The sequence below is a fragment of the Accipiter gentilis genome, chromosome 10 (assembly GCF_929443795.1).
Source record: "Accipiter gentilis chromosome 10, bAccGen1.1, whole genome shotgun sequence".
Taxonomy (NCBI): Eukaryota; Metazoa; Chordata; class Aves; order Accipitriformes; family Accipitridae; genus Astur; species Astur gentilis.
The window spans coordinates 20,795,986-20,821,769 of record NC_064889.1 but is presented as its reverse complement, the minus strand read 5'-3'; the positions used below and the strand labels follow the sequence as shown (position 1 = coordinate 20,821,769).

Here is a 25,784-nt window from a genome sequence, read left to right as displayed (position 1 = left end):
TGGGATTTGGTACTGGGAAAATGAGGATGCAATAACAATACAAAAAAGCAATACATTCTTTCGCTGCTGTACAGCTAGCTTGATCTAAAAATAAACCAGCTAATGCATTACAATGGCATTACAGCACACACATTTTTAAGCCTCTCTGACTTACCTTCCTCAGAAGGGCATCCCTGTTTTGAAACTGGGGAGACTACATAAAGGAGTAAAGCAGAACAGATCTAGGCTGGCTCGAACACGGGACTGATCTGTTGTCTCACTGCGGCTACCTCTGTGACCTGATATTAATGAAGAGGACGAGTCAGGAGCACAGCTTCCAGGTATCTCCTTCAACTTTGCCCACCTTATTGCTCCAAACTCTGCTTTAGCACATGAGATTTACCCAAACCAGTTTCAATGAGCGTGTGGAAGAGGGGGGAGGAAGTTTGGTAGGGAGAGTGGAAAAGAGAACCGGGGGCGATGTTTAGGCATGGGACACGCACTGTCAAGTCCTCTCATGCCCTCCCTTGCTCATTAGCTCAGGCAAGTACTTGCAAAACACAGCACGCAACTTCCAGCAGCACTTCCCAGTTTTATCGATACAGGGAGCAAGAAAAAGTCAACAGACCACAAGTTTCTCGGTACAAAGCTTGAACAACCAAGAGTTTTTGCCAGTGCCCTAGACTGGCAGCAAGTTCAAATCACAGGTCTTCCACTGACTCATAGGCTGATTCCCAACAAATCATAACTCAGGCTTTAGTTTATGTGGCTGCTCGTACATGACATTGGTACTTTTTTTTTTTCTTCTTTTTCTTCTTTTTTTTTTTTCCTTAAGTTCTGCAAAGGACAGGAAAGTCAGAATTCATTTGGCATAGGATTTTTTTCCTAGTGCAATTTACTAATATTTTGTCCACTTCGGCTTTACAAGGTCCAAATACCACGTTTATCCATTAAGCATATATACTCCACCCTAACTGGACTTGATCTGTTTGTCTTACATTTCAGTACGGTATATTCCTCTTCTAACTCTCTAAGTATTCACCTTACTGTTCTTAGCATCCTGTTCCTATTCCCAATGCTTGAGAAGTATGTGGGAATCTCAAATTAGATTCTCAAAAACTGCAATGTAAAATTTTATTTTTTAGGTAATTTTTGAAATAAGCCCTCTCTCAACCCCATTTCCTACTACTGTTACAAAGTCAGTTGAATTCACCTATTGATTTCAATAGGAGAAATTTGTGCCTCTGTGTTGGAACAATTTTTCATTGCATATTTAATCTCAAAACCATGCTATTGCTGAATTGATCCTTTCAAGTGTCTGGAGCCAAATTCTTTCTTGGGATAAATAAATACAGAGACTGCTGTGCCTTTTGACTTCAGACCTGAAATTGGCCCATGATCTTCAAAACAAGATAGAAAAACTTTACTATAAAAGCACATTATGAAAGTAGTATAATGCAGGACTTCACTAGGATCAGAGGCACTTAGTATTTCCTGCTCTGTAAGAGATGGGTACTTTTTACATATCGAGGCTTTTAATCAAAGTGAGTTTTTTTGCTCTGTGCAATAATCCATAGAACCTAAAAACAGTAAGATTTCTTAATATGTAGAAGTACGACAAGACGTAAATGAAGCTTCAGGAGGCTTTTCAGTTTTAGTGTCTTCACTCTCTGTTTCCAAATGCATGCACTTCTTTAAAGAAAAGCAAACCATGAACAATTAGCTAAAGTTTACAAGATGAACCTTCCTTGGGATGGTCCTAACATGCACTCTGACCACTTACATGGATTTTATGTCACTATTGGCTGTTGCATTCAATAGAAACACTTACGGTACAACCACAGTAATGCAGCACTGTTCATCACATTCACATAAGAATTAAAGCTTAATATACTTCTCTCTTACAGCATTCGAATCTCCTTTTATACCTACGTGGTAAAGCCTGTAGCTTTGCTGAAGTTACTACAGCTTTCCATCAATATAAACTAGAGTAGAATTTGTTCCAAAGTGAATATAATACATAAAACAATTTATAGCCATATTTAACTGTTCCAAAAGTGCACAGAGTTGTCTGTGTTTAACTACCTTATGGGAATATGCTGGGGTTTTGTTCAAACTTCTACTTCTTTTTTTTTTTCTTTTTTTGAAAATTTTCCATATAAAGGATAGGAAAAGGACTTGAATGTCAAGAACAGATTTGTGCTATGGAATAGTATCTTGTTTTGTGACAGTTACTGACAGAGTGACATCATAAGGTATAGGAATAAGGTATAAGCATAAATGTTACTTCGAAGATTTGTATTTTCAGACCTAATTTTCTAATATTCATCTTAAAAGTTAGGTTCACTTTTTTTCTGTTCCTCTATTTGTGATGGCTCCTAAAAGCAAACTGAACCAGTTGGATTTTGTACTCACACTAAAGAACATATTAATATGTACAAGAAATAAAGGAGGAAAAGAAAGATAATTGATAAAAGCTGTGAATACCAATAACTAATACCTGGAAAATGAAATAATCTTTTCGGAAAAAACTTTGCTAACATCCCTGCACATATCCAATCAACCTTTAGTAATGGAACAAATAGGAAGTGAATGAATTTTACTTCCCTTGTATGAACAGGTTAAGGTGCTTCTCTGGTTCCACTTGCCCGTATGGCAGGGACAGGCTTGCAAATTTTCACCATTTTTTCTTCCAAGATAAACAATAAAAAGTTGCTCATTTAGGATATCATGAAGTATACACAAAGATGCTTTCTGAACTTTAAACTAAACTGAGAACACCTTCAGGTATTCTCTTATCCACATTTATTTTGTGGGCAGAAAGACCTAGTTCAATTCATAAGAAATTTGCTCCTATTCCCACAGACTATGAAGGTGGTAGGATCAGGCTCTCACTGATGTTTTGATTATCACAACAGAAAAATGCCACCAAGTAATCCTTCACGCAGATATTATACAGCAGTTCACTGTACTTTAATCCATCTCCTACTTTTTTTTTTTATTTCCAATAAAAGGAACAATGTACACTCGACATGAACTCTAAGATTTAAATGAAGCTTCATGCGTGCTAATATTAGAGAGACATTAATAATAAATTGGGAAGCAGGCAAGTCTAAGATGATTTCTGACTTGGTTTTGTACCTCAGACACTAGAACTTGAACTGCAGAGGTTGACACTGACACTTTTTAGGGAACAAAGTCTCTCTCCTACTACCTCCTCCACCCCCCAATTCAAATCTCATCTGAGAAGTGCTGAAATGAAGCTGTCACTCAGGCCTGCTCAGGGACCTGTCAGCAAAACATTGAGCCTTTTCATTTTGATGGGTCAGCCTGCAATCCCCTTGAAAGAGAAGTCCGTGCCACTGTGGTTTTTCTTTCTGCAGGAATTCTGAATTCTAATGAAACTCCAAATCGCTCAATAAAGGCAGGGGCATGGGGAAGTAATCCAGCCCAGATCGGAGTGAAATTTGTATTTTATCTTTTTTTCCCCCAGACTATTATTCTAATAGCATTCACAAAGGGTTGTGGGTTTTTTCTTCTCCCCCCCCCCCTTTTTTTTTTTTTTTTGCAGGGCAGGCGCAAACAGAATGAGGTGTCCTTTGTCTTGATGCTACACTGAGATTAGGTAGCGGCTCTCTGAAAATGAAAGGGCATGGCTCAAATTTTCTTGGGTAAATATCCATCCACCTATTGCAGTCTGCATCTCCGATGCTACAAATATCTCTAATGTATGACTGTGCTAAGAGAAAGAGAAAATTTCACATTAGCATTTCTTCCCCAGAAGAAACAGTGTTTCATTAACACTGTACAAAGCTTTTTCCAGCCAAGAAGGAAAACTGTACCTTTCTCTTTCCCTCTGTTCTCAACTTTTCCTTCCAGATTAGTTACTACCTATGACTGATAACAGGATGGAGGGGAGAGGATGCAGAGAATGAGAAAATAATTTATATAATATCTTGATGTATTCTCTTTAAAGCAGCTTTATTAACACACATGTTTTATGCTTTTAAAATATGTATGAATTCAGTAGCCCTTTTATGTTTCCTCCCATTGAAGGCTGTTTATTTTAACAAGGAGATAATTGTATTTTGCTAACTGTTTAAAATTTGGAATCATTAGAGAAGATATAGGCAGCCTGAACAGACGTAGAATTTCCGACATGGTCAGTGCTATAGCCTAGCGCTTTTTTTTATATTTTAGAAGTTAAGGGTGATCCTACTCATTTTTTTTATATAGACTTCTCTGTACAGTGCACAATAATTTAAAGAGCAATTAAGACAATTAAACACAATAAGATTTAAAAGCCAAATAACTTTGAAATAAAAAAAAATTTCCAGCTGAGTATCATGCACAAAAGCATTATGTGAAAAATACAAAGCATAGTCTCTTTGAGTAATATTTTATGGAACTAGAAAATAGAAATACAGATGGAAAGCTAGCTAAAAATCTTGAATTTAAAGCACAATCTAATGCAATGATGTAAAGGTATCAATTAGATGGTGTAACACTGCTAATAGCATGACATTGTCTGGTTAACCTGCAAGTATGCCCATCAGTAATGTTTCAACAATGCCACAGCAACCCTCCCACCCTAGAGTTCTGTTTGTGTTATTCAATCTTGCAGAATCACCATCTTCAGGCTCATACCCTCTCTCTGCAAGACATGACCCAAACACCTCATCTTCCTCTGCTCTGCCTGTCCAAAAAGAATCTATTACAACCCCAGGTATTGAAAAACCCAGATATATTTATGTGGTACACAGCAAACCAATGCATATATGTGTATGTGCTTGTGCACAGTACATATATCTTTCTACTATTTTCTTGAGCATTGTGATCAAACTTGGATGCCAGAAAAAGTATAGCATGTAATTTTCCTTGGTGATGACCTTCAGAGGTTCTTTTTTTCCCCGTGATTGGCACACGTCTCCATGGGAAATCATTATAATAGACCCCTATTTCTCTACCTACACTGTCAGGGGCTGCTAAAACTATACTTCATTTACCCTGCTATACCTCACTATTGCACCATAGGTAGCATGTATGATCACCCAGAGTTCTGATGCTGCGTTACACCTGGACACCTAGAAAGCAGTTAAAACAGTGATAGACACTGCTACCTTCCTTTTGTCAGGACATGAATGGCACTTTCTCTTTGCTGTATGAAATCCATACCATTTTCCTTCACTCTCTTGCATGGCAAGTAAAGGCAGGGACTTGGATAAAGCAAAAGGTACTTTTGTCTTGGTTCCAAAGGATACGTTTTATTTTAAAGATTATGTTTCATGTGTGCAGTAAACATGCAGTTCAAGATTGGTACGTCTGCGTTTATATAAATCTACCTGCCCCATTAGAGAGAGAGAGAGATTTGTGTATGTGTATATAAAGGACACACATCTAATATTTTTTAAATGGCTAAATGCTTGCAAATCTCCAGTTCAGTAGGTGCTATGTTTCTTAAAACACATGTGCCACAAAGATAGCCTTTGATTTTATCATGGCTATTTTGTCATATACTTTAAACGAGAAATGCATGCACTTAATAATGGGGAAGGTGGCATAATCATTTTACCTTTTCAGTATGTTCGAAGTCACACAAAGCAAATGTTGGTTTTCATTCATTGTCAAGTGCCTGATGATTGCTGATTGCAAAAACTTTATAATGGAAATTTTCCTTCCAGTGCATCACCAGTTTGCACTTGCATAACAAATAATTTAAGACTCTGCCTTGAAAACTTAACATTGGCTAAAATGTTTAGTGTAGAACAGAGCATTGCTTTCATATTATCTGTTTGGTAGTGCTCAACCTTGAACCTTCTAAAAACAGAAGGAAAACTTATCCCTATCTCATTTTGACGGTATGATCCAATACCAAAGACAAACTGAACACTGCACCTCTAGAAAGACAAGCAAATATTCTGAATGAGATTGAGCTGAATTAAGTTACCTTACTCAAAAATCAACCTAATTGTCATCTTTCTTTCACTGGTCCAAGTCCAATTCATACCTTATGTAGTTTCACCTACTTCAGCCAAATTCCCCCTGCTTGGAGGCAAATGTGTGGAGAAACCACGTACCAGAGCGATGCTGCATCCTCTGGTAAGGGTAATAACCCATCCTGTCTTAATGGGAGTCCTGGTTTGGGGAAGTGAGGCTGCCAATGTACAGACCCACAAGTCTAGATCTTCCCATATTCTTTGTTCCAGCTTGACAGAAGTTGTCACAGTCCAGCTTTTACTTAAAAGCTTGCAACCAGTCTCATAGTTCTGTATGCATTAACTATTCCTTAGTAAAACAAGCAGCCTGAACTCAGTTATTGGCAATCACAGAGCTTCTGTGAAGCATTTTACCCTGAATCAGAAGATGGAAGTGTTTGTGATCAGAAACATCAGGGTCTTCTCCCTCTGGCCCCTGAAGGTATGGAATGTGGAAAGATTACGGTTTCAGACTAATGGGAGGTACCAGAAATTTTAAGTGTTACCTACTCATGTACCAAAAACCCACTTAGCAAATTTAGCACCTTTATCTTTTCTTCTTTCTCACCTTTTTCATGTAAATGACAAAATAAATAACTTGACTTCACAAAGTAGTCCAACAACTTACAAATCAAAGATCTGGTCAAATGCATCCAAAAAAAACCCCCACTGCGTACACTGCCAAAATGTGACCAGCTACTAACCAACATGACTATTTCTCTAACCTTTACTCATGTTGAATAACACTTAGCCAAATGGGTCCCCATGGAAGAGTCAATCTCCACGTGGGATTTGAAGGATCGGAGTCCAAGTAGCAAAACATATAGTTAAATGGGCTAAGTTAATCTTCAGGTTAATTAATGGCATTCTAGGTTTATTCTAACAATATGTCATTCTAGTTCATCCTAGTGCTATTCTATTTCCCATAAGAATCTTAATATTTTGGGGTATTTTTATTACAAACTTTCAGTCTCCCAGTGGCCTGGTCTTAATTACTTTGATAGAGTTAAGGCTTGATTTACACCAGTGGCTACCTTTTATGAACATAAACACTTGGACATTTTGATAAAATTAAAAACGTTGTTGCCTTGTGAGCTGGTAAGGTTTAACAGGCATGGACAATATTGCCAAGATAATTAAAGCTTTTTTTCTATTTCATTCAACAAAGTGATATCTTTATCTGTAGGTTTTTACTTCATTTTCTTATTTTTATTTTTTTATTTTTGATGTATTCTTATTTTATTTGGTGTATTCTTATGCAGACCCTCCTAAATGTTAAAAACCACAATGATAAACCCAGGAAGCACTCCAGATACATCTACAGTAGCGAAAGACCCGTTCCTCCCGCCCCAATCCCCTTATAATTGGTTATGATGTTCAATATAAGGGATAAATGAGTGCCCCTCTCCTGCTTGCTCACAGTATGCCACAAAACCCTGAAAGGGTTAATTGGCATTTTAAGAAAAGGTAATTGTAAAGCATATCTGCTGGGGTTATCCCCAGAATTGGGGGGGTGGTGCATAGGTCTCCCACCCACTGGAGCATCTCACATCTTGAAGAGCATGCTGAAGACAAAAGCAGTACTACTGCTGTTTCTTGATTTTCACTTTCAGCTCTAACTGCTAACCCCCAATGTGCTCTTTTGAGTTTACTGTATCAAGCTAGTACTTACGGCAGAGTATATGTACTGTGTCTCGACTGTAAAATTATACTGACATTGTAAGCATAAATATAAATCTCTGTGTATTTAAATCATACATAATTTACTGCTGGATTTATTGGTTGCAGAGGAGCACACTAACTGGAGTGGGTGCTCTAAAAAAAAAAAATTGGATGGAAAGATTGGCTACACTTATAATTTTAAATAAACCAAACATTTCACTGAGTAAAATATATAACCTGGCACATAAAAAGAAATGTTGTTTTAAGTAAGTGAAAAGTCAAACTGAATCTGAGTGAGGTCATAGGTGGCCATTTTCTTACCATATCAAACCCTCTGCCAGTTGTTTGTAGATGCTCATAACATTTTTATCCTCTGAAAATATATATTTCATGTTCACTTTTGCCAGCTGCAACTTTTTCCATGATGTTCTTCTAATGCATTCTAGTGAGCAAAGAAAACTCATATACACTGAACACAAAGGAGACACTTCTAGCTCTGGGCTGACAAATATTCAAGAGCTAATGCCAATTTGGGCGTTTTATTCAAGCAAAATTTTTCTGGGCACATGACTTGATTCCCATATAACTTTTCTTTGGAGCTTGGCTTTAGGTATTCAGTTTGCAAGAGGCAGAGCTCCTGCATTATTTTTTTTTTTATAATGTCATCCATCTCAGTGTACAAAAAAGGGGTGGCTTTACCCTTTTAGTCCTAGATTCATCAACCTCTACAGTGATTCCTCCCTTCATGCCCTGCCCCCACTGAGATTATGTCCATAAAGTGCAAACTATAGAAATGCTTACTGTGAGGAGGATGGCAGAATATGATCCCACACATTTTCTACTCACATTTAGGATTAAATTCACCACCTTGAAGAAAACTATCTCTTTTGATGAAATCAATGTAGCTATTTGTACAAGCCTATGGCAGTAAAGGAAGGCTGCATACCTATTCATTAATAAGTATCTTAAATCTTTAGCATGGGTTTCATAAAAAAAAACCAACCACCAAACCCTATTCCACCCCTCTGTTCTAACCACTCATGTACCTGTATCTCCCCACTTCCTGTAACTGACTCGCCCCTCAGCAATACTCTTTCCTGAATTAAAGGAAAATCACAGCTGGTTTTGAGCAGAATATTTCTTTTTAAAACAATCAGCTGTGCTCTTAATTACATTGTATTACATCCTGCAACACCTTTACAGCTGGACAACTGATTTTTAGTACTGGTATTTTTCACTGTGAATTTAATGCAGGGGTTTGGTCTTGCTCATCCCACATCATCACATGAACATACAGCAAAAAGCACAGTTGTGTACTAACTTCTACATTAGATAACAAAAACCGAAAAATTCAATTGCTAGGACTCTTAGAGGGCATCAGAGGTTTAACTATATGCAGCTGAGAGTTATTTCATATTTACTGGCCAGTGAATTTTTTATCTGTACATGTTGGGAGCAAAACACCTCTCACAAGTAGGAAACTCCAGGAAATGCTGAGCCTGGCAACTCTTAGACATCATGAGCATTTGTTTTGTCCCATATTAAAGGCTAGTGACACAATCAAGGTCCCTGTAATATTTTTCAGAATATTGGCCTTTCTCTTTCTAGGCTGCCATTAATATTTAAGAGTAAGTTCTTGCTGCTGTAGTTTTGGGGTGTTCAAGTACAAATTAGCTGTCTGCACCTTCAGTAGATATTTCTTCCAATATATCTCTCTAATGGGGTATTCACTCAAATGAGTCCCTGTGAAATTCTTGTCGTTGTTGAGCACATCTCCTAGATTCTTTCCTCTTTGCTTTCTGCATTTTCACTTTGTGAGGATGCTTAATGCAGTATAATTGAAACAATTTTATTGTCTCCAGCCATCCATTCTACTGTTTCAGTGGCAGAAAATACTGGTCAATTTGACAAGTTAATATGACTTTAGTGGTCATTTGAACTCCTTTAAGCCACTGGGTGCTAAAATCACTTATCTTTCTCCACCTGAATATAACTGGTCCATGAGAAAAAGAGGAGAAAATTCTTTTCTACCAAAAACATTTACTGGAAGAGATAATTCCAAGTTTTACTAACTGATAGGGAATTGACTCTTCCTACAACAGTTCTGAACCACTTGAGAGCAAAACTTGGTACTCTCACCTGGAGCTCCGCTGATACCTTCAAACGTTAGCTTTTCTTCTTCCCACAGGGCTGGATCATTAAAGACAGAATGGGTTACACAGCCATTTCAACTCTTCCTTTTGGATAGATCATTTTTTGTAATCTAATTTATCTATTAATTGGATGCCTAGTGTTCAACAAATGCAGTTCAAGTGTGAACTTGAGCTTAGTGCTTTGACTGTATAATTCTAAGTAGATATGTACAGTAGATAGGGAGCAGCTGCCAAAGAGAAGAAGAAAACATTTCTTTCTCCTACCTTCCTACCCCCCTTTAAGCATACCTAATTTGCCTGTGGAACTCAATATCAGTAGATACAGTTAAGCCAAAAGCTCAATTTTTTTCTAACAAGTTCTGTTTCTGTGTATATTAACAACACACCAGAAGCATAGGTTATAATTTTTCAAGATCTCTCAAGCTTCCTTCTCAAACTGCCATGCAAACAAAGTATCACATACATATAAGAGTTATATGAAGGACTTGATCCTGTTCCCCTTGAAGTCAATGGCATTCCAATTAAATCAACTAGACCCCACCATATTTTTACTTTAGATCTATTTTTTTAGATTATATGTTAGCTTATATAGATTATACCATACACTCACGTAACATCCATAATGGTTCCATTGAATTATAGCCACAACTACCAGAGAGGTATTGCGGTTAACTCCTGCCAAGAGGTCACGCTGGGAAGTTTCTGATAAATCAATGGGAGCTTTATGGACTGGTTTTCTTCTCCCTTCCAGGAATAAATGCAAACAGTGTCACTGTCTGGACACTTGTCTTCTGCACCAAGACTAATTCATCAGTGTGCTGAGAAATGTCATTCTGGTCTCTCCTACTGCACCCTTTCCCTTCAATACCTTGCATTTTGGTTCCTATTCTTTAAAAACTGTTCAGTAGGAGAACACAGGTAGCATTAAACTAACACAGGTTTCTTTGTATCATTCATACTCCAGTAGACTCACTTTTCAAATCACAGGAACTTGCTCATTTTAATGAGATCCACATAATAAAACACCCCACTTCAGAAATCTACCACCTTTGTGTCTTTAAATATAAACTTTGAGGACACATTTAGTAACATTATAATCTTGTTACAGGGATACTTTTTTTTAAACAGTGATCAGCAGACCCTCAATAACTGCGTCAGTTTTTCCTTACAAAGCCAACACAATTACTGCTCTGAAAAAAGGCTACATGTCAGAAAACATAAGCTAGCTGCTCTTCCTAAAAAACACACATCTAAATTCTTCCGCTAGCCCGGTTTCCTACAGATTTCTGTCCTTTAGCCCTTGCTCCTCATCTATATCCTCACCATACGCTCTGTTCAGGAAGTATGAGGAGATGCTGCAGCCCACCAGCTGTTCCCAACGCGAGTGCGGAAGGGTTGAGTCCTGCCCACCTTCCCCTCGGTGGGGGCACTCCTTCGGGTTTCTCTCCTCTACTGATTTTCACCAAACTTACAAGAACTTAATTATCAGTGACATTTCTGCCCTTCTGTCAAATTCAGTTGAAAAAAAGCAACAATACTAGGAGGCGACTGGCAGGTAAAGCAAATGCTCATGTAAGCCTCGTTTTTGTAGGTACGCAGCCTAAGGGATGCCATAAAAATCTACAGAAAGTCTAAAGCCCTGCATTAGAAATACTGCTAGCTGCATGATCTGAGTTAATGCTTCATTTGTATATGGGTGTGTATTTAGAGATAATTAATATTAGCTGTGACTTTTGAGGCTGGTATCAACACAGTCTCCCTTTGTAGTGCCTACAGTTTTGTAAATGCAAATAATTTTGAGTTCAGTTTTGCATTTTTAAGTATTAGCAGGCAGAGTTCCTTTGGCATTTCACTGTCTAACCATGACTCAGGGTAGACACACACATTCATGGCATTAATTGTGACTAGGACTTTCAGGTGTAAAGAAATCAAAGTGGATTTTTTTTAAGATTACCTCCCAAGTGAATCTTGAACAGAAGGATTTGAGATGCATGGGCTCGGATTTATTTTTTAAATCTTTGGTCAAAGACATTTCTGTTAGTTGAACTATGGTGGTATATGTAACATTAATATGAATTCACACTGTTTTGAACACTTACAGGATAGTATTGGGGGGGAGGAGATATACTGTGATATTAAAAAAAAAAATTATTTCGAGGTAGGCATGCCAAAAGCAGTTCTCTGGAACAGAAGGTGGCCTAATTATTAAAAGAAATGGCTTCCATCTCTATGATGGTCTGACTGTTTGTGGATAAAATCCTACAACTGTGAAGGGCCTCATGCACTGAAGAAAAAAAAAAAAAAAGAGGAAAAAATATCAAAGTGTTCAGCAGCCATACATCAGAGAGACTATACAAGAAGGGTATCGTATTTTTAGAGACCCCAGAATTCCTGAGCAAAGTAGTAGTTAGTACTAGGTCTACATCAAAAGAAAACAACATTCTGTGTCATCGCTGGCCTCCTCTGTGATGTTTTGCCCTCAGCTTCATAATACTCAAAAAGTCATGGTTAAAAAAGACAGACTGTCCCTTTAAAATTAGATCATCCCTTTTATTAATATGCAGAATGAGTTGTCAATTGACCAAGCAACAAATGTACATCCTCATATCCTCATTTTCACTTCTATCTATGAATATTTTAAAACCCTAATGTGTGCTTGGCCATTTGGGTTTTAAGCAAAGACTTATCACAGTGTAAAACCCCTCATTTTTATCCCTTAGCTGAGGGCTTCTTTTTCCCTTTTCCAGGGTGTCATTAAAAATCTGATGCCAAGAGCTGGGACTTGGCAGGGTTTGCGATATAATTTGCAATCTGCAGTGTTTGCTGGCTAGCCCCCACCTGCCCCCCTCTTTTTTTTTTTTCCTTTTTTTTTTTTTTTTTTTTTTTTTTTAAACCAGCCTGCCTGCTAGAGTCAATAGGGGGCATCCCTCATCTGTCTAAAAGAAAAATAGCAGCATACTAATTAGAATTCTATTTGCCAGAAGCCTCGGAGTTGCTGTGCTTATAGATTTCAAGCTTCTTTTGTTTGAATTAAATTGCCAACTTTTCCCCCCCTCCTCCCTTTCCTTCTTTGCACTAGGCATGAGAGAGCGGGTGCCTTATTTGATTGAAAGAGGGGGTAGGGGGATGGGGAGGAGGAAAGCCTTAGCTATGGAAATGCTGAGGAAATGTCAGGGTTGTGTTTAAAAATGCCTGGTATGCTTTTCAGTGCCTGACTCCTGTCTTTCTAGCAGGGTTGTGGAGGGGAGGAAAGGGGGCCTGGCATTAAGCTCAGGCACTCTGCCCCTTCCCCCTGACACCGAAATTCTGGGGGAGAGCTGACATGCTTTTCCCCCAGCTCAAAGCCAGATGGTTCAAGCTTGGATAAAACCTTGGGATGAGATCACAAAGCTTGTTCATAACAGAACACACAACATCTCTGTTTTTCTGTTAATACCTCCTTTTGTACGCATCGTGTGGGGTGAGGGAGGGGCCGGGGATATGTCATAAATCCAAAGGAAAATGTCACATTTAACATTAACTTGTTTTCATAACCCTGTGAAAGAATTCAAGCTTTCCCCATTAAAATGTCATAATTAACCGTTGAGAAGTTTTATTACAAATAATTTTTTAATTTCACGAATAACTGAGCAAAATGAACATCCAAAAGTTTTTCACTGCCCTTAAGTGTCTGAATACATACATACGTAATTTGTTTTTACATGCAAAGAAGAGTTTCACAGAACAAGTTTCAAGCACGGCCACATTTATGCAACTTCCTAAGTTTAGGTGACCAAATAATATTAAGACTGAGCTTACTTTCCATCACCACAAATTATGCCCATGCACAATACAGCCATTGACTCCAGCCATTCACAGTCAAGTCTCATGCACTGATTCACAACCAGGGATAAGCGAATCATGGGGACAGAATAATGCATTCTATGATCTTCATATTCCTCATAATGATGGAATGCTTGCAAAGGAATAAGAATTCTTTTCAAATGCATTAATCAGTCAAATTTACTTGACATTTTCATGGATTTGCTTTCTCCTTACAAATTCTTAACAGAGCTCACCTATAGCTGTGATGGGAGCTCTCGGATGGCACTGCTCTTCCCTACCCAAATAAGATTATATCCCTTGTTTGACTTCTGGCATAAATACTACATAAATTCTTACTATACAGCATGTTTAGAATTCTTGCATGCATCAGCTTAAAGCTTTCTTTCCATACTGTTCATTCATCCTAGTGCAATTTTGTTTCATAAATGTCCACAAAAGGGCAACATATTTTGGACAGCATGAACATGGGAAAAGGAAATTAAGGCCAATTCCAAGTTTGCCTTTTTTGTCTGATGGTGCTTAAAAATAGTAATTGGTAAAGCCAAGTTCTATTCCTGAAAATTTTGACCCTTAAATTTGGTGTAAAAATAATACTGAAATATGCCATCATGTTTGACATAAATATTGTTGTAATTTCATCTTTTAAACCGTTAAACCTTGAAAAATTAATGATATTCTAATTTTTTGACAGAATTCAGGCTCATGCCTGAAATACTACCTTTTTCTTAAAAAAAAAAATTACCTAGGCTTTATCATAGCATATTTGATTTTGGCTTAGTAGATGCTGTGATTATTTTTGCACAGTCCTTCAAAATAAATTTCCCCGAAAAACACAGCTAACCATTGCATTTTTATGTATTCATTAAAGATAAGATCTTAAAGGAAAGAGGGAAAATAGGGACATTAGTAACTCTTACATATACTCCTCGGTGCTATTATATTTTAATTAGCACAGTTTGCAGGCTGTAACCTTTCCTAGGCCTACATGATGCATGAATATTTTATTTGCATTACTATAAAGGAAAAATAATTTGATTATCATTCATACTATTTATGATTACATGTTTCTAGACACGCACATAGTCTCTATTTATAGCAGACTTTAACATTCTTAAATAGCATAGAGTGCTGACAAGCAAAGTATTGATGTTTACAGTATCATGCAAACCCCGAAGCCAACCATGTTCACATCCCTTTGAATTACTTTTCCAATTCAAAGCCTCTAAGAACCCAGACCTCCTTTATCTCTTCTCGTTATAAAAAGTGGCAGGAGGCAGAGTGGCAGAATGACCCACAAGATGGCACCTGTCACCAGTGGGATTTCTTCTGCCTTCTGCAGGCCAAATTTTGTTTGAACTCACTATGGCCTCTGTCATATCCTCATTTTCCCTTCCACTCTTGCCTCTCCTTCTTAATCCCCTTCGTGCAGGCTCAGGCTCTGTTTACCCAGCTTCTGAAACCTTTTTTCTGCAAGAAGCCAAAGTAAAACTTTCTTGAAAGAGGGGCTCAGGATTAAGAGGCAAACCCCATACAGGAGGAAGGCGGCTACACCACCTGCCACCTTTGCCTGGCTTCGCTTAAAGACAGTTTCTCCTACACGCGATTACCAGGCTCATTCTTATAGATGTGCATCTGAAATACATGATTACTTTAGGTCTCAAAGGTGAGGGAGTTGATTAGCTCTCTAATGAAGCCTTTTGTTATTACTTACAGACAAAGTACATCACACAGATAGAACATACCATAAGACTGCTTCCTTACACCAGGCCAGACATATTTTAACTGGTAAGATCATCTAGAGCAATGAGGTGAAACAGTTTCTATAAATACAGAATCAGTAGAATTTTTAAAAAACAGATTAAAGGCAGTGACAGAAAACAACAAACAAGCACCACAAGACCATTAGGCCTAATGTTCCAAAGATGAAACTGATAATTCATCTGCTATACAAGTCATTTTCTACTTTGCCCAAAATTACATAGGGGAACATTTACTAGTTGCCTCATACAGAGTTATAGTAAGTCTATAAAGATGATGTTGATGAACAACCCTCTTATCTTTGACTACACAAAGGGCCAAACCCAAACGCTCTTACAGAGACACAGCATCCACAGAAAAAGCTTCAAGCTGCAGGTCACTCCGTTACTTAATTTCACCAACTGCAAAGAGAATTGTTCTTGCACACAAAAGGATTCAGCAGATCATTGGGACCTACACAGAGCCTGGAGAACCAAGCAGCTCTTCTCTTGGGCCATGCACCCATTCTGGCCGTTGCTGCTACTCTACCTCCACCTCCAGCTTTGAAGACTTGCATACCCCCAGGTTTTCCTGTACCTTGTTGTGCCCAAGCACACCACATTGGGCTATTGGTTTCTTCCATTAATGTCTTTGTGGCTTGAAAAGGGAAAATTTCTTACACCCTATTCCTAATTGTCCTCATTCTTCCTTCTATCAACTTCAAAAATGCACCTAATTACCCCAAAGCATAAATAGGGTCTTTAAGTAGCCACCAGTAAGGACAGGAGGGAAGAATGGTTCCAAGTTTCCCTTTTTCCTAGTGAAATTGGGCCCAAGCCTTGAGTCTTAGCTAGAGAAACATCATAAGTCATTAAGAATCTCAGTTTCACCAAACCTAGTTAAGAAACTCTTGTTTATGTATTATTTTATACCAAGTCAAAATTATTAAAACCAACGCAGTTACATTTAGACAGAGGTTAATCAGTGTTAAAACCAGCTATTACTATTCTGAAAACTTTAAAATATTAACATCACCCCAATGATTAAGGATATCCTTTCAATAACTGTCCACAATTAACACAAACAGCAGACTGCATTTCTGTAGCCCATGTAAGTTGCTTTTGCTCCAAACATCAGAAGTAATTCTCACCTCTCGTGCAAAACAATCAGGCCATAAACATGTATTTTACTGAAATTCATCAAATCCTGGAAATCAGTACAGATCCCAAGAAGCCAGCTTCGTTTTGGTGTTCCCTTCATAAGCAACTGAGGAATAATCGAGGGGTGTTTGTAAAGAAACCGACAACAGCCTCCCTTTGAATTAGAAAATGTGTATTCATAAAACTAAAGTGGGTTTATGAATCACGCCAATTTGCCTTAAGTTTGGGGGGAGGGGCGATTTGTTTTGACCTTTTTGATTTTTCATTTTGAAATGACTTTTATTTCAGGTTTTTTTGGTAGATTATGAAATCAAGCAAGTCCAACCCAGAATGAACCATTTTAATCAATCTGAAAGGCAGCTTTTTTGAGAATTTTCCTCTGCCAAGAATTTGAAAATGTCACATTTCATTCCAGTATGAACAGAAGCCAGATTTTGAACTCTACAAATCCTTCGCAAAACAAAATTTCTGTCTTTTCACAACTCCAAAATTAATTTTCCTCAAAGACTGCAGGGTGGCTTAAGATAGTGGTCAGCAATTACAGATAACACATGGGTGGATTTTAATAGCATTAGCATGGTAGAGGCAAGGCCAGGATCGCAGAGTCGGAGCATCTTGAGGGAAGACTGTGAGAAGCACCAGCTCTCCCAGCTCCTGGCTCTCAGTGAATCCCAAGCTCAGGCAAGCTGGGCTCCAGTGCCTCACTTCAAGGCAAGATATAGACACTGAAGTGAACGCCAGCATTTCCTAGCTCCCACTGCGTTTCTATCAATACTCTTAAACTTTAAAAAAGAAAAATACAATCTGGCATAACAGGCTTAGAATACTGCTGACTACTGCTACAAGAAACTCTCTACAACTGGAACCTATATAGGGATATAAATCCAAGAGCTGACCTGTAGCTTTCCACCCAGCCAAGGAAGCTATTAAATTATTGCTGATACAAGTTACTCTCCAGGAACATGGCGCCATTTCCTGAAGAGAAAAAAAAAAAAAAAAAAAAATCTCCCAATGTCCCTATAAAGTGCAATTTCCTAAGGATTGTGATTTTGCCACAGAACTATTTAAGAAAACTTGGAAGTCACGAGGCCAGATCTGCATCAAATCACAACCCTGTGGCATCAAGGCATCATACTTTCTCTTGTGGCACTGCACAGAAATATCTCACCCTGCCATAGACCTTCTCTGGAATGATTCTGGCATAGGCAAGAGCAACGCTCAGGTAGAAGCAACCTCATGAAGGCCACACAACCACTAGAAGTTAGGCATGTAAAACCCATGGCATCCCTTTTTTACTGGATGTATTTCACAGCCATCCAACCAGACCCAAACACCATTCAGTCAGTCCTCAGTGGACCAAAGCCGTCCCACCCTCTCCCACTGCACGCAGGACAGTCTCCTTCCTTTGCTCACCAGGGGCGATGGGTCTGGCAGAGAGCTAGGCACGGAGCACGCTGCCTGGGCTTTGCAAAACTTGCCCGTACTTCACAAAAGCACTCCAAAAGGAGTTTTAGTTTTGAAGCATTGTAATTAAACTCATCTACAGCTGGTGCAATAAAACAAGTAAGAGAAATTCTCTGTGTGTCAAGGACAGCTATCATTTGTGCTTTTTTATCACTACTGGTTCACAGCATTTGCTGTGTGAGCTCCACTGCTTCTGCTGCTTTTAACTACCATCCTGCTCACTTGGGAGTCATATTTAAGGTCAGCCAGTATGCATTAGTCCTACCCAGAGTAAAAATTTACTCCTTACACTGGAAATGACAGGCCTGTAAAACAACACATGAAGAAAAAAACCCATTCATTATTTATAAAAAAGCAAAAATACAGGGCTGTCTTTTCTTGCATTACACAAATCCAGTATGAAAACTCTAACCTGTATATTATTATAAAAGCTCTGTCCCCTGTAACATCTCTTTGTTTTTGTAATTATTTTAGGCTTTCCACTCAGGAGCAATAAAAAGAGCTTATATTTTCCCAGCAGTCAGATGAAATAACTTTGAAATCGTGCCTTGTAGTTTTCTTTAGTATAATTAATCTCAAGATGTCACTCCCCCCACCTGATATTATAGTCTCATTGGAGTGGATGGGGCGGGGGGAAGAAACAGTGAGGAGAATATTTTGGTTTTCATCCCAGTTAAACAGTCTTCCTCCAAAACAAGATCATAAAAATCAAACAAAACCAGCAAGCGATAATCCTCCACCAACAAATTTATCAAGAGCAAATTTTCTGCAGGCTTGCTAAACTGTCATAAAGGGGAGGAGGTAGAGATCAAATATACTGTTGAGTAAGGAAACAGAGAGCACAAACTTTGTCCTCAGCTCGGGGACAATGATGCTCAAAGATTAACCCACCCTCTCAATTAACACCTCACATGAAAATCCCAGCAAGGTCATGGGATCTGTGCTGCAACTCGGTCAATCAGCATTGCCTGCCTCCATACAAACCAAGATCGAATGCAGAATTAACACTGGTCCCCCAAGCCCTCGCTCACAGACTCACGTCAGATTAAGCCCTTGCATGGAGGAGATATGAAAAGCATTTCTAATTAGGGTCTGAGGTTACTGGTTAAAATGCAGTCGAGCAGTCTACCAACCATTCTTCTCCCCCCTTTTTTTTTATAATTTTAATTAAACTCAGATACTATTTAATTCCTACCTGCATATATTTAGTACTACTTGAATGCAAACCTGATAAAGAATACTCCTGATCCCCACTTAGCTGCCACAAGCACTTATTAAAAGGAGGGTGACTGTCTTCAAGATCTTCCATGGGTCCCTTTGCAATAATTACTTTTTCTATCAAATGAAAAGCATAATATTTTTCTGTAAATAGATTTTTTTTTTCCCTTGTGAAACCTTGACTTCTCTACTCTTGTGACAAAATTATAATTATAACTTCAGTGTAGTGGTTAGTTACTGTCATTCCAGTCCATGAGGAGGCTTTTTTCCATCTATGCTCTGCTCCTCTTATTCCATTGCTTATAGGATTCTTGAGACATACAATTAAGGACATTTTGCACCCCTTTATTCTTACAGAAGCATTGCTGTACATCCTGTATTTTAGGGAAGAGGAGGGAGGGGGCTTGGCACTGGTCAGATCCTGTTAAATTATTTGTAATTCTAGGGCACTACACAACATTTCTGCCATTGTGTGATTAGCAATCTAGATCTCTCCATAACAATTTTTAATATCTACCATGACCCTGGAAGCCTAATGCTACATCTACAGCATACTAAAGCCTTGTGACTCCAAATTATAGCTCTGAATAATTCAGGAATTGTAGCAGTAGCTCAGTACTTATTAAAGCATTGGGAAAACTTTGGGATTCTCATATCTACAGGCTCTTCATTATTATTCTGATTATAAAGATGTTTTAATATATGCTGTTGCTATTCTTACACATTACCACAATACCATTTGTGAGGAATCAATAAATGATCCAAGTAAACTCCTGTATTAAGCAGCTATACCTCAGAGTATCAAAGGATGCAGTTTCCTTTTTTCCAGGGAAGATGGGAATTATGTAATAATCTTTAAATTAAATTTTAAAATCCCAAATTATGCCTTAAACATCATAATAAAAATCTGCTACCAAACTTATTTAAGCAAAACAAAGTCATGTACATATAGAACATCTCAGGTTTTTCCACGAAACACTAACACAAATAGGGACAAAATTAATGTAAGTCCAACTAGTTTAATAACATATTAAACACATTCTGTCTGTGCTAATCCCGAGTAAGCAGCTATAATAAGCCTTAGTGACAAGGAGGATCTAATGAAGAGCTGAATTTTTCATAGAGGTTTTATTAGGTTCATCAGCCTCCTCCAAAGTCCAGGCCTTCAGTCATGCCAGCTCTCAAATCTGGAAATTATTATCTTCAAGTTACCGAGAATGAACACCTCATTTCTATAAGGAAAATTCCATTTGATGACAAAACTTGTTCATGTCCTAAAATTTGAAACCCTGCCACTGGATGTCATACCTGAGTAGCTTTGGGTAAATGTAAAAATTATTTAAAAAGTCTCAATAATAATACTGAAAAAAATCCACGAAGCATTTTTTGTCCGAGAGTAATCTATAGCACAGAAAGCATCCAAAATAGCATTTTGGCAAAGTTTATTAATCAGCTGCTTTCCCAATCTGTTGAAAGAGTTTCATTACTTTCTGGATAGTCAGGCACTTACACTTTTATTGACTGTCCTCATTTGACTACCCTACATTGACTGTGTTGACTATGACTCTGTTAATGGTTTACCAGAGGAGATATCCCACGCTATTAAAAGGAGTGCTCTAGATTCATTTACAATTCAAAGCATCCTCTCCCCCAAACCCTGTAAAATATCAGATGTGTTGAGGGGGAACATAGCCATAGCCTGTCTCACTAAATAAAGCCAGTAAAGTGGGTCAAACCAAAAAGAAATCCTAGTGCGGCCACTGCTTATGCTATCAGGTTTAAAGCAGGTGATAAGGTTTTATTTACAACCACACTCATAATATCTGGTGTGAAGCAGATGATAAGGTTTTATTATTGCTGCCTACTTCTGAAAGAAATTACTTTCCATGTGTGCAAAGCTGTACATTAGAGGAGATTCAGGTTGAGTAGGGAACGTGACTATTCAGGAGGAGGACGACAAAAAGTTCCACCATATTATACCTTTACAGATGTTAATGGGTAGGTGGTGAAAGCTGGCTGCCTGAATGCCATCTTCATGGAAAAATAGACACTGGGCTTTGATGTGTGGGTGCCTCAGTGCTCTGCAGCACAGCGAGAATGGGATCACATCCCCCCAGATTTTGCTCAGTCACCAGGATATGAGAAGTTTCACCTGGAATAAATGCTAGGGTGGCATGCATGCACACACAGGGTTGAAGGTAAGCCTGGGGTCTTTGTTTTTCCCTTAATTCCAATTTATGAATTAAGCAAGTGAAAATGCCTGATTTGTACAGCCACCAACCGCTCCCAGACAAATGATACCTTCACTCCTTTCATACCACATTGGTGGAACAAGCTTCTCAACATTGACAGGAATTGTAGAGAACTCTTTTGTCCATCCAACCCAGTTTGATATTTAGAAAACATCTTCCCCCACAGATATAACCAGGTTCAGTGGTTGGGGGGGCAGGGGGCAGTGTTTTTATTTCTTTTTTAAACTGAAGTTTAGTAACTTCATTACTTAATTATCCTTTAAGCTTCAGAAGGTGTGGAGGTGTTCTGGGATAAATGTACATTAAAGGTTCTTTAAGAAAAATACTTCAAAAAAAAAACCTGACTGGACGCCATTTTTAATCTACTACTGTTGATTCTGGAAACTATTTCTTCTGATACTGTTTGAATGCAACAGTAAAAAAAATACTGACAATTTTGCAAAAACACTTTTAAAAATAGGAAAAATGCATTCTTGTCCTTTCCCGTAGTGAAAAGGAGGCAATGACTATCCTCAGCTCCAGAGATTTTCTGTTCCTGAAAGATACCAAGAAATCCACTGAATGTTACCAAGGAAGGCAACAGGAGCAGACAGCATAACCAGCATCTCAGAGAACTCCTCAAAATCCTTCAGGATTAAGGATACAGGCACCATACTGGGGTCTGTGTTTTACTTCTAAAGCATTTACTTTTAGAGTAAGTATGTCCTGATCAGAAACAACCTGAAACAGCTTATTACAGAAAAATTATGACACAATTTTCAAATAATGGCAACAAACAATCCTGCAACTCTGTTACAGACAGGTAAGGAATAAATGGACAATTAACCACCATGGAAACAAGAAAATAAACTCCTGACAAAAGATTTCAATCTTAAATGCACCATCATTTTTAACAAAATGTGCTGTGTCACTATTATTTATCTTCAAATTACACCTGCCCCTTGTTTATACTAATTCAGTTTAGCATGCAAAAGCACTACTACTTGCCCCTATGTACATTAGAAGACCTCCTGTTCATGTTAACAGAAAAAACTTGTGCCTAAAAGAAAAAAAACTTTAGAATACATTGTTTTCTAAAGCTCATCTCTCCCATTCACCTAACTAGTATTCTTGTCATTTAATCTACTCAGGTAAAAATAACCATTAAACATCACCTAAGTATCACTTAAATTCTATTTTGGGGATTTATGACTAGGATTAGCTTTGTGTCAGCTTTGTGTCACCTCTTAGTACAGGGTTGAATGACAGAAATTCATTTAACTACAGTTTGAATCCCATTTCTTCCCTACCTTTGGATTCATATACATTTTTCTTTGTAACATATATTGATCTTGGAAACCCAAAGCCACTTTTCAACACTTTATTAAACACAATATATACAAGGTAACATACTGAAAGTGTAATAATGAGGCCAATGGTAATATAATAATGATAGTTGAAGCTCTATCAAATATGTAATTAATATTTTAATTATATATCTCATATCTGCACCCCACTGAAAAATAACCTGGTCTAGTAATTTTCATGGATGATGACAAGATTACTATTACTAATGGTCTGAGGTACAAGTGTTTATTTTTAACATTATTAACGGTACTAATTATGATGAATATGATTATTTAGAGTCATTATGTGGTAGAAGAGTTTGATGATCCACTCAGGTGCCTAGAATTTAACATTCTCCATCTACCATCTATGGAAATTAATGACATAGCTTAACTCTATTGTTATTGTACTTACTGACATGAAAATTACTTTTAAAGAAGAAAAAAGCAGAAGAGATTATTGAAGTGTGCTGCCCATTTCTTTATTAACCTACAAACTTTCATGTTTACAAATCAGTAAGAAAGCCTGATAATAAGACGTTACACACTGGAAAAAATGAAACAGTGACTTTTACAGACCGAGGGACAGGTCTCACAAGCACTTCTCCACATAGAAGTATTTTCATTATTGTAGGTCTTGGTCAGAGCGCTTGGGCTAGGTACTAGGTATATACAGGTATCCAAAAACACTTACACAGGCATGAGAGACAAAGGAATATTTTGTAATTCCCATTTTACAGATGGGAGGCTTACACCACAAAAATCTAAGGGGCCCAAGACTATATAGTTTATACCACTCAGAGCTACTTCTGGCATAGCTGCGAGCATGGCATGCCTTACCTCCCTTCCCAGTCTGTCCACCTAAGCATCTTCATAGGTATTTCATATGTGGTGACATGGCCGTTCGTCATGGTTTAATCCCAGCCACCAACTAAGCACCACGCAGCTGCTCACTCACTCCCCCTCACCCAGTGGGATGGGGGAGAAAATCGGGAAAAGAAGCAAAACTCGTGGGTTGAGATAAGAACGGTTTAATAGAACAGAAAAGAAGAAACTAATAATGATAATGATAACACTAATAAAATGACAACAGCAATAATAAAAGGATTGGAATGTAAAATTATGCACAGTGCAATTGCTCACCACCCGCCCATCAACACCCAGTTAGTCCCCGAGCGGCGATCCCCCCCCCCCCCCCTCCCCCCAGTTTATCTACTAGATGTGGCATCCCATGGTATGGAATACCCCGTTGGCCAGTTTGGGTCAGGTGCCCTGGCTGTGTCCCGTGCCAACTTGTTGTGCCCCTCCAGCTTTCTCGCTGCCTGGGCATGAGAAGCTGAAAAATCCTTGACTATAGTCTAAACACTACTGAGCAACAACTGAAAACGTCAGTGTTATCAACATTCTTTGCATACTGAACTCAAAACATAGCACCGTACCAGGTACTAGGAAGACAATTAACTCTATCCCAGCTGAAACCAGGACACTGTAGTATGTGGGCAGACAAGGTGCCACATGAGCTCAAAGCCATGCTGCAACTGTGCTTGCAGACTCACAGGTAGGGAAGCCTTGTTTGGTGGGCAAACTTAGGCTTGTTATCGGCAGAAAGTGCTGATAGAGACACAAAGGCTGCTGTAGGGATAGGCACAGAACACACGTTTCCTAAAACCAGAGCCACAGCCTCAGCACGAGGCCGCCACAACGGTTGCTTTCACTAGAATCAATATGCTATCCACATATCCTCAGCTTGGCCTCACAGGTCTCAACCAAATACTGTCTCTATGAGGAAAATGTATGTATAATTTCACTATCGATTTTGAAGCAAGTCAATGCTTAACCCTTTGCAGGACTCTCAGCCCTGCCAAACAGCTCCTACAGATCCCATGGATTGCTTACACTTTAAGTGCCCGTTGACCATAAACAATTGTCACCTCTGCAGCGAGATTCCTTGTGGCATGCAGAAGAGAGAGGGTAGAGTCATTAACTAGTCAAATCTGATAAATACAGACTCTCAAAAAAGGAAAGAAGAAAATGGACCATTCTCACTTTGTAATGCATTTCCATCAGTGACTGGCACACTATTAGGATTGGGATCAAAGGGGGTGGGATGCTGGTGTCTTTGGATTTGGGGCTTTCACGTTGTCTGATTGATGGAACTGAAAGGCTTCTGCTTGTAAAGCAGTCACCCCAAACAGCTGTCTCTTTCTCCTGTCCTCCTCTCCATTGCAGCATATGCAGTTCAGATTTCATTTATCAGCCCCTTTTGAATAGCAACACTCTTACAGTGGAAGTAAAGCCTTGCATTAAAGAGGATGCTTAGCAATTTGCATGCATGCACTGTATTGCTAAGCGTTGTATGGCGTTAGTTGCCAAAGGACATGCAGCAATATGTATCTCCTATCTCCCTCACTTTTCTGGTTTCTTAAATTATCAGTGTTTTACTTCCCTTTCATGTTCAAAGCATAGCAAATTTATTTGATATATTCTGAATGCTGAAGCATGCCAATGACATCAATCAAACTACAGAACACTGGGAAAGCTGCTATAGAGTAATCAGAATTGGCCATAAGCTATAAATATCTACTGTCTCATGATTCTCTTGGCTGCTACACAAACTTTGATCATTAGCACTGATCAAAGATCATGAGGGATAAAATGGTATTATGATATAATGGCATGTATGCTACAGCTGATACTAAGGGCTATAGATGACCTATGCTTGACTATATCATCTTTCTCTACACACCAGAAACATTCATTAAAATGGCAGGCTTCTTTTTGCTGTACCTTAGAGGATATGTAACAGAAAACTGTACTACAATCAGAATTGGCATAACTATTCATGACCAGCCTGAGTGTTTTGTATTTGTATTCTCTGCAACATACCTCCTTATAACACTGCACAGGTGACTCACGCAGTATCTAATTATGCCTGAGAGGTCACAAAACACAACTAATGACTTACTGTTTTCTTGCTTTTAGATGGATCGGATGTTTCCTCTCTAATAGCAGGACATACCAAGCACTTCACAGG

At 38.4% G+C, this 25,784-nt stretch overlaps 2 long non-coding RNA genes across 3 annotated transcripts in view; one reads left to right on the top strand and one right to left on the bottom strand.

Moving 5' to 3' along the window:
• Positions 1–237, bottom strand: part of LOC126043344 (uncharacterized) — a 37,432-nt gene extending 37,195 nt beyond the window's left edge. The window contains exon 1 of the long non-coding RNA XR_007507409.1: positions 155–237. This is a non-coding gene — a long non-coding RNA (uncharacterized LOC126043344). The remainder of the gene's footprint in view (positions 1–154) is intronic.
• Positions 187–25,784, top strand: LOC126043343 (uncharacterized). Of its 2 annotated transcripts, XR_007507408.1 has the most exons (4): positions 187–320; positions 4,604–4,705; positions 21,915–22,119; positions 25,733–25,784. It is a non-coding gene; the product is annotated as an uncharacterized LOC126043343 (long non-coding RNA). The 2 variants fall into 2 exon arrangements; XR_007507407.1 differs by lacking the exon at positions 25,733–25,784 and having other exon boundaries at positions 189–320; positions 21,915–23,205.